This window comes from Cryptomeria japonica, chromosome 6, assembly GCF_030272615.1.
Source record: "Cryptomeria japonica chromosome 6, Sugi_1.0, whole genome shotgun sequence".
Classification (NCBI taxonomy): domain Eukaryota; kingdom Viridiplantae; phylum Streptophyta; class Pinopsida; order Cupressales; family Cupressaceae; genus Cryptomeria; species Cryptomeria japonica.
Genome location: NC_081410.1, coordinates 399,452,018 through 399,460,874, shown reverse-complemented (window position 1 = coordinate 399,460,874; position 8,857 = coordinate 399,452,018).

The window sequence follows — 8,857 nt, the reverse complement described above, 5'->3', positions numbered from 1 at the left end:
CTCCTTCCTCTTCCTCATAGTCTAAGGGAAAAGGGCAAGCATTTGTGGCTACAACAGGTTCTTCACAGCAATGGATACTTGACTCGGGTGCCTCATATCACATGGGTTCTACAAAGGAGCAGTTTTCTTCATTGGAGCCATCTAAGGTACCTCACATTTACATAGGTGATGATACACAAGTAGAGGTTGAAGGGAAAGGTTTGGTTGACATGGATGATGGAACATTTGAGAATGTTCTCTATGTTCCTAACTTGTCTACCAACCTTCTCTCCATCTACCAAATCACTCACTATGGGAATGGGAAAAAGGTTGAGTTTACACCAGATTCAGTTGTGGTAAAGGAACTTGATGATGATGCCTTGGTAGCAGTGGGACAAGTCAATGACAACTCAAGGCTTTATTCATTCTCCCACTTTGTGCCAAGTTCACCTTCTAGGGCCTTGCTTACTCATTCAAATTCAAAAAGTAAGCTATGGCATGAGCGGTTTGGTCACCTCAACTACCACTATCTTTAGCAGCTCAGCACTAAAGACATGGTCACAGGTCTACCTCGAATCAGTTTTTCAGAGGGTGTATGTTCAGGTTGTTCCATGGGCAAGCATCCCGAAGAGAAGTTTGATAAGGGGAAAGCTTGGAGAGCTTTGGAAGTTCTTCAACTTGTTCATAGCAATGTAGCAGGTCCATTTCCAGCACCTTCATTTAGTAAGGCCCGCTATGTTCTCACCTTCATTGATGACTACTCCCGCTTCACTTGGGTCTACTTTCTTATTCATAAGAGTGAAGTATTTGATAGATTTCAGGACTTCAAGACTCGTGTGGAGAAGCAATCAGGGAAAGTGGTCAAGATTCTTCGCACAGATAATGGAAGGGAATATGTGAACAAAAGACTTGAGGATTTTTGTACATTTGAGGGGATTGATCTTCAGCATTTTGTTGCATACACTCCATAGTAGAACGGGGTTGCAGAACACAAGAATAGAACTCTCAAAGAAATGGCTAGCTGTATGATACATGGACGTTCTCTTGATCCTGCCTTTTGGGCAGAGGCTATCAGTTGTGCCACACACATCCAAAATTGGGTTCCTCACAAAGCTTTGCAAGGTATTACTCCTTTTGAAGCTTGGGCTGGTAGGAAACCGATTGTGAGACATTTCAGAGTCTTTGGGTGTCCAGCATGGGCTCACATACCTCTGCAGAAACGCAAGGCATTGGAACCACAGAGTTGACCTTGCATATTTGTTGGATATCCTGAGGGTGTTAAGGCATACAGATTGATGGATCTAGAGACACATGAGGTATTCATTGAGAGGAGTGTTCACTTTGAGGAAAGTTCTCCAAGCTTAGCCTCTCTACCTCCTCCACCTTCCTCCATTGTGGATAGTGATGTTAGTGATTCAGATGATGAGACTCCTTCAACTCCGACTCGCAGGGTTACACCTCCGCAGGGTCCACTTGAAGCTGAGGAGCCTCATTCTCCACCTCCACCTCAACCTCGTTGGGCTCGACAGACACTTGAGTCCACAAGTTCTCTTGTTGGGGATCCTTCAGATACACGGAGAACTCGATCACAACATCAGGATCTTCCACATGCATTCATTGCTACCGCTTTCGATCCACAGACATTTAGGGAAGCATCAGGGGTTCCTGAGTGGGACCACACTATGGAGGAAGAGTATAGTTCCTTGATGAGGAACAACACATGGGATTTAGTCCATCTCCCTAAGGGGAGAAAGATGGTTCGATGTAAGTGGATCTATCTGACCAAGTTTGCAGTGGATGGTAGTGTGGATAAGTATAAGGCTCGGCTTGTTGCGAAAGGTTTCTCGCAGGTTGAAGGTGTTGACTATACTGAGACCTTTGCACCCGTAGCCAAGATGAACTCCAATCGTTTGACACTTGCTATTGCTGCAGCTCATGGTTGGGTTGTACATCAGATGGATGTGAAGAGTGCTTTTCTTCATGGTGACCTTGATGAGGAGATTTATATGGAGCAGCCACAGGGTTTCATCTAGGATACTTCCTTGGTTTGCAGACTAAGGAAATCTCTCTATGGCCTTAAGCAGGCCCCCAGGGCTTGGTACGCCAAGATGGATTCCTTTCTTCTCTCCGCAGGTTTCACCAGGTGTCATTCCGATCCGAATGTCTACATTTTGTGATAGGATGACTCTCACTTGATACTTGTGCTCTATGTTGATGACTTGATCATTACAGGGAGTACTTCATCCATCATTAGCAGGGTCAAATCTGCTTTGCATGACAGATTTGCTATGACTGACTTGGGTCTTTTGCACTACTTTCTCGGGATAGAGATTTCATAGTCACCTTCCGGGATTACACTATCACGGCCCAAGTATGCTCTTGATCTACTTGCACGCTTTCATATGGCTGATTGTAAGCCTGCCCTGACTCCCTTTCTTTTAGGAGTCAAGCTTGAGGCTCAGTGTTCTTCTCCACCAGTTGATGCCACTTTGTATCGTCAGCTTGTGGGTAGTCTCATCTACTTGACTCATACACGCCCTGATATTTCATTTGCAATTGGCATGGTTTCCCGCTTCATGCAGGAACCACATGAGCTTCATTGGAAAGCCGCCAAATGCATCCTTCATTACATCTAGGGTACACATCACTATGGGATTCACTATGTAGCAGGCACAGGACTTCACTTGGTTGGTTACACAGACTCCAATTGGGCTGGCGATCTTGATGATCGTAAGTCTACTTCTGGTTACAGTTTTCACCTTGGTTTGGGCCCCATTTGTTGGCAGAGCAAGAAGCAACATGCTATTTCTCTCTCTTCGACTAAGGCTGAGTATCGAGGTGCTATTAACGCAGCGACTGAGACCATTTGGCTCCAGCAAATTCTCACAGAGTTTGGATTCACCACTCCATGGCCGACAGTTCTACATTGCGACAATCAGAGTGTTATTGCAATCTCAAAGAACCCGGTCCAGCACCAGCAGAACAAACACATCAAGATTCATATGCACTATATCCGAGAGCCCATCCAGGAGCAGGTCATTGATTTGCAGTATTGTCCTACAGCAGAGCAGGTTGCTGACATATTCACTAAACCTTTCACCGAGAGTAAGTTCTAGCAGTTGCGAGCTCTCCTGGGGGTGCGGGATGTGTCATTAGGGGGGGTCAGCTGACTTCTCCTTCCTCTCTTGTGGGGGGGACTTTTTCCTCTTTGAGGTTTTGTCCTTCTTCTTTGAGAATCTTTTGTACATTCATCTCTCTTTTGGGGGGGAGTTTTTTCCCACTGGGTTTTCTCCCTTTCTCCGTTTGTGAGAGATTGCATTGCATGGTTTTGCTTGCATTTTCATATTGTACATGGGTACCTATCATGGCCTAGTAGCTAGGACCCATCTTGCATTGTTGACTTGAGTCTTCATTCCCCTAAGTTGCACTTAAGGGGGGGTGTTGGTGTAAATAAATATTCATTATGGATATTATTACACTTTACTTAAGTTAACTCAGGATAATGCATCTCTTCGTAGTTTGGATTTGAGACACTTAGGGAAGTGTGCACATAGGGATAGAGCTTGTAGGAGAAATTCCACCTTTTGTGGTCTTATTTTGCTGTTACACTCCACATTCGGTGGGTCATCCACCTCTTGTGGAATATTATATTATTTCTCCTACCTACCCCTAGTATTTCTTACCTACCCTTGTTTCTCATTGAGCCACATGTCATATCTATGTGCTCATACATCCATATGGCCTTGCCTATATAAGCAGGCCTATATTCATTGTATTGGTTAATCCAGTTGATCATTTGCATATTGATGAGAATACAGTTTGTTCTTGTCATTCTATTGTCTCTTTTTATGCTTTTCATTGTGCCCTTGATCTTGGCAAAATCCTACACTTGTAAATGCGCTATTTTTTATAACATATGCGCTATTTGATTTTACATATGTGCTACTATATTTTACACATGTGTCAGACTACACAATGAATGCACTAGTCTTGGCAAAAAAAGCATTGTTTAATATTTCACATGCTCTAAAGAAAGTTTCAAAAGCGCTATAATACTTGGTGAATGCACTAAAACAGTATTCAAATGCACGATTTTGTGGTATTTTGTATTTTGACTTGTTTTGGGGTTTTTCTAAGTTTTTGCTAGTTTGAGTCAGACCAAAGACTTGTTTTCGGACTTGAGATTTTCTGAGGTGGATTTCCAAATTTGTTTAAATTTGATTTTGTGGAAATATATTGTGTTTCTTGAGAATTGCAGAAGTTGTATTTAGTTGGAATCATGATTCTATAATAGTTTACAATATTGGTTCAAATTGTTATATGAGAACCAATTGATTATACATTATTTGTTGATTATGAGATATTTGCGGTTCATGAGATGTATTTATATACCTAGACCTTAGGAGCATGTTAGGGGGAGTGGCCTCCAAGTGAATGTCAGGGCCCATGAGTGGCTACTAGGAGCTCTTGTTGGAAGCTTGTGGTTAAATAAGTGACAAACTTAATTAATTTATTTAGGGGTTGGGTAGTTTTCACACATTAATAAATTAATTATGGTGCCCCACTCATGGCCTAGAGTGCTAGTACATGCTCAGGATGAGATTGGGAAGGCCTTGGTGGCATGATTGTACTTCCTTGTCTTCACAAGAGGTTGATTTGGTTCCGCATGGGTGTCACTTGGCGCAAGGGTCTAGAGAGAGACTACCAGAATAACCTCGATGACAACATGTAATGACACTTTCCCCTACTTGTGTCCTCGATCTTAGCCTTTGTTTCATGGAAGTTTCTAGCAAGTCTTTGTTTTATATTTGAGCCTATGTCTTATGTTGTAATATTTTGTTTAGATTATTTGTTGTATTATTGGGAGATAGGTGTCAGTCTAAGCTTAGTATGTGTGGGGCCTTATATCATTCTCCAGAGTGTGGGAGGTGGTTCCTTTTGGTTCCACATGGTCAGTTGGTTGATGCCTTCTTCCATTGGAAATTTTTCTCTTCATTGGATGTCTATGAGCATGATGGATGTTTCTACTATACTCTAGTTCATGTGCTTTGGATTCTTTGGAGCAGTTACATATATTATGATATCTATTTGTAGCAAATGATTTACATTTGTAACAGGATACATGTATATGATGTAATATGTAACTTAATGGTGACTTTTGTAATGTTGAAAGATGTGGATACTAGTATTGTTAGTTCAAATTCATTTGATGATTCGGTATTAATGGATATATTGTTAAATAGTTATTTATTATTGATGGATGTTTTATATTACCATATTTGATGGTGTAGCTTAGTAATTACATTATGATACCCTAGGGAAAAATGTAAGATGTAAAGATTATATATTTGTTTATATGATTATTTTGCTTGTGTACTTTAGTTTTGTATGTTTATGTCTAATTTGTGTATGAAATTAATAATGATTAATGAGTTAATATAGTTAGATGTGTTGTTGCAATATTTAAAAAAAAATTATCTATATTTTTCTAGACTATATGTTTTTTCTCTAGGGTTTTCGTAGACACCATACACAATGAAACACCAGATTTTATATGGAAAAGCTTGTTATAGGAAAAATCACGGAGAATGCTATTCTCAATATGTGAACACCTATTAGGGTGATGTCGATTAAGGTGATTTTTACAAAGAAAGGTTCACTGCTAAAGGGCCCACTCCTCAAAAGAAAGAAAGAAATGCTCACTACCCAAATGAAGAAGAATAAAAGAGAAATAATCCACCGTCGATGTACCTCAGCAACCATAAGATTTGTAGATACCTTCGGCACACTTCTTTCGGTAACTAACACATGAAAGTCCATATTTTTCAACACCTTTTACCAACTTAAACAACACTCATTAAATGATCAGGGAGATAGATTCTCTTTCACACACCTTCATCACATTTAACTTTATTTCACAACACAAACTTTCTCTCTTCTCACACACACAAAAAAAACTTTATTTATATCATCCTCGCATATGTAAAACCTTACAAGGTTGGCTAAGCATCTTAACTGAACATAATTCAAACTAGGTCGGTACTAAAAAAATTCCACACTGGAGAAGAATGTAAACTGAACCACAACACATCTTAACTATGACCACAATAAACATCAAACCTATTATACAACAATCCATAATCAAGTGAGAAATAATGTGAAGTGTAAACACCCGAGGTTGGCCAAACCTAGAGTTAACACCATCAAACTTTGAAGCCACACTTTCAAAACCTAAGAAAATGTGCCAACTAAATAGAATGAAGCTAAGGACATTATCACCTCATCTCCAAAATTGAAACACCAAAAACTATAACATGGAGAAATGTGGAGCATGCATTTCACACAGAAACACTATCAAACATTGTCACACACTAGTAAATACAATTATTTTGGAACTATAATCTGAAGTACCAAATCCCAAATCTAACATCTTTTAGCACTGATTAACAACATATCCAAATGGCACGAATAGATGTAAAATATAGAAGATGTGTGGAGAAAATCTCTCAGTACAAATGTACAAGAAACTCAACATCAATTATACCAACCAGTCGCTAATAACAACCAAAGCATGTTGACATCAATGACAAGACATCAAAAACTCATTCTGATTAACCTTGCAACAATCTCCCTCTTTGTCATTAATGGGAACACATCAACGACAACAACAACATCAACAACTTCTCATACCAAAATTCTCTACCTTTGCAAACTATTTAGTTTACCAATCTTTTCATTTATTTTCTCCCATCTTCTCATTCTCCCCCCAAATTCTCATTCTATCCCTCTTTGCCATTAAGAACAAAGGCTTAGATACAAAAAATGTTAGTTCATTCTATTCAACTCCTTCAAAAAAACTCACAACTGCACTTAGCTCCCCCTACGAGGAAACTCCAATTATTAGTCTAGAGTAACAATATTCATGAAGTTAACTGGACTATTACACCTCTATATGTATTTAGTTTAGAAAAGGAGAGGTAATAACCCCCAATTTCTCCCATAGTTATTCAAAAGTGTCCTTAGTGATTTCTTTAGTAAAGATATCAGCAATTTATTCTTTTGTAGGTACATTATCAGGTTTCACCTCGTTCTCCAAAAATTTCTCCCTCAAGAAGTGGTACTAGATTGAAATGTGTTTTGTTCTTGAATACAGTACCAAATTCTTAGAAATATTTATTGCACTAGTATTTTCATAAAAGATAGAAATGGGTTCATCAAAAAATATTCCAATATACTTTAGAGTTTGTTTCATCCATAATACTTGTGTACAACAAGTAGTAGCAACAATATATGCAACTTCAGCAGTAGACAAAGATATTGAATACCATTTCTTACTCAACCAAGCAACCAACTGAGGTCCAAGGAAAAATGCACCCACACTTGTACTTTTCATGTCATCCACACAACCATCCCAATATGTATCAGTATAGGCAATAAGAGTGAAATGAGATCTCTTGGAATACCATAGATTGTAGTCTTTTGTTCCTTTTAAGTATCTGAAAATTCTTATCATAATAACAACATGTGCCTCTCTAGGATCTTGTTGGAATATATCCACAAGACAAACAACATGTATTATATGTGTTCTAGTAGAAATTAGGTACAACAATCCTCCAATCATTGATATGTATTTGGTCTCATTAGTCTTCAAAGATTCAACATCTTTTCTTAGCTTACAACCAGTAGCCATAGGAGTACATACAGGATTAAAATTTTCCATTCCAAACTTCTTCAGCATTTATTTAACATACTTAGATTGTGAAATAAATATACCATCATTCTTCTGACTAACTTGTAAACCAGGAAAGAAATTCATTTCCCCAATAGTAGACATTTCGAACTCTTCTTCAATATCATCAGAAAACTTCTTGCACATGATACCATCATTTCCTCTAAATATTATATCATCCACATAAAAAACTACAATCAAGATATCATTTTCAATAGCCTTAAAATAAAGATTAATAGTAGTAGTATGTTTTTGAGATCTATGTCTCAACAAATACCTATCAAGCCTTGCATATTGGGCTCTAGGAGTTTGCTTCAAACCATACAACACCTTCTTCAATTTGTAGACCATATCCAGAGTATCTGATAGATTGAATCCTTTTGGTTGTTCTATATACACTTCCTCTTCTAGTTCTTTATTCAAGAATACATACTTCATATCCATCTGATAGACCTTCAAATCTTTGTGTGTTGCAAAAGCCGAAAACATTCTGATAGCTTCCATTATTACCACAAGAGCATAATTTTTCTCAAAATTTATATCTTCTAACTATGAATGGCCTTTACATACAAGTCTTGCCTTGTTCCTTACTATGTGTCCATATTCATCCATTTTGTTCCAAAATACCCATTTAGTTCCTATCACATTCTTGTAAATTGGTCTTGGGGCAAGTTCCCAAATCTGATTATTCTCAATTTGTTCCAAATCTTCTTTTATATATTTCATCCAATGTTGATCACTGCAAGCATCTTTTACTATTTTCCGGCTTCATCTCTGAAATTAAGCATAAGTTCACCTATTCTTCAATAGTTTTACTTCTTGTGATAACACCTCTATTTTTGTCTCCAATAATCTATTTCTCTGAATGATTCTTCTGCACATACCTCAAAGTCTTAGGAGAAATTTCCAAAGCATCTTCCTTATCATTCTTCACTTTTATTTATTCAATATTTTCTTCTTCTAGTTTAACAGTAGACTCATCAGATTAATATCCTATCTCTACAACTCTATTCTTTAAAGTGTCTACATCAACCTTCACATTTGTGCTTACAATATTTCTTCTCAATTTTTTGTTATAACATGTAAGAACTTTTCTTTTAGTAGAATAGCCAAGAAATATACCTTAATCAACTCTTGTGTCAAACTTTC